Raw genomic sequence first — 1,442 nt, 5'->3', positions numbered from 1 at the left:
TTTTTAATGTGACAAACATATCCAACAACTAATTAATTTCTTCAGTTCATTTAAACAGAATAATGCTTCCACTGGAATACATCATCTTCACCATTGCTCACCCTTTAATGGCAAGGATTTTGCTATGCTTTTCCAAAGCCCAAACGTGAAGACTTAATTGACTAGACTCTACTTTTGCAGGATATTGCTCTTAGAAAACATAAGTGTTAACTTAAATGTCAGGGATACCATCGAATATGGATTTATCCAGGATTCAGTTCAACAATGCTACTGAAGTCACAATGTTTATATTATTAGGCTTCACAGATGATTTCTACCTGCAAGTTTTCCTATTTTTACTATTTCTTGGCATCTATCTTTTTACTTTGATAGGAAATTTGGGATTGGTTGTATTGGTCATTGAGGATTCCAGGCTCCACAACCCCATGTACTACTTTCTGAGTGTCTTATCATTCTTGGATGCCTGCTATTCCACTGTTGTCACCCCAAATATGTTGGTCAATTTCCTGGCAAAGAAAAAATCCATTTCACTTTTTGGATATGAAACACAGATGTTTCTCTTTGTTACTTTTGGGACCACGGAATGCTTTCTCTTGGCTGCAATGGCTTATGATCGCTATGTGGCCATCTACAACCCACTTCTGTATTCAGTGAGCATGTCACCCAGGGTCTATGTGCCACTCATCATTGCTTCCTATGTTGGTGGCATTTCACATGCTACTATACACACGGTGGCCACATTCCGCTTGTCCTTCTGTGGGTCCAATGAAATCAGACATGTTTTCTGTGATATCCCTCCTCTCCTTGCTATTTCTTGTTCTGATACTCACACCAACCAGCTTCTCCTCTTCTACTTTGTGGGCTCTATTGAGATAGTCACCATCCTGATTGTCCTGGTCTCCTATGGCTTCATCCTATTGGCCATTCTGAAGATGCATTCTGCTGAAGGAAGGAGGAAAGTGTTCTCTACTTGTGGCTCCCACCTGACTGGAGTGTCCATTTATCATGGGACAATCCTCTTCATGTATGTGAGACCGAGTTCCAGCTATGCCTTAGATCATGATATGATAGTGTCAACATTTTACACCATTGTGATTCCCATGCTGAATCCCATTATATACAGCTTGAGAAACAAAGATGTAAAAGAGGCAGTGAAAAAATTATTTGAGAGAAATTTGTTCAAAAATAAAGTGCATTTTAAAAATTGATTAAATCTAAAAATAATGTTACCTGTTATTTGATATCTGTGTGTTCAGCAACTAGAGAAAAACGCTGTTGATTTCAGTTAATAGTGATATATATGCTAGAATATGTTCAAATAAAATGTTAATTAGTCCTCTAAAGCAGCATGTTAGAAATAATGATATATTAAATTATTTGTACACTTCCTATGTTCAAACTGATCTGCACTGAACAATCATTAATGCACATATATTTGTTTT

At 37.1% G+C, this 1,442-nt stretch overlaps 1 pseudogene across 1 annotated transcript; it reads left to right on the top strand.

The window, feature by feature from the left end:
* The first annotated feature begins 215 nt into the window (after positions 1–215).
* On the top strand, positions 216–1,212 carry LOC308641850 (olfactory receptor 5T1-like; annotated as a pseudogene). Its single transcript has one exon. The product of its transcript is annotated as an olfactory receptor 5T1-like (transcript).
* Positions 1,213–1,442: the final 230 nt, after the last annotated feature.

The sequence above is a fragment of the Spermophilus citellus genome (assembly GCF_964194105.1).
Source record: "Spermophilus citellus genome assembly, chromosome: 2".
NCBI classification, from domain to species: Eukaryota; Metazoa; Chordata; class Mammalia; order Rodentia; family Sciuridae; genus Spermophilus; species Spermophilus citellus.
This window is presented reverse-complemented; position numbering and strand designations above follow the sequence as displayed.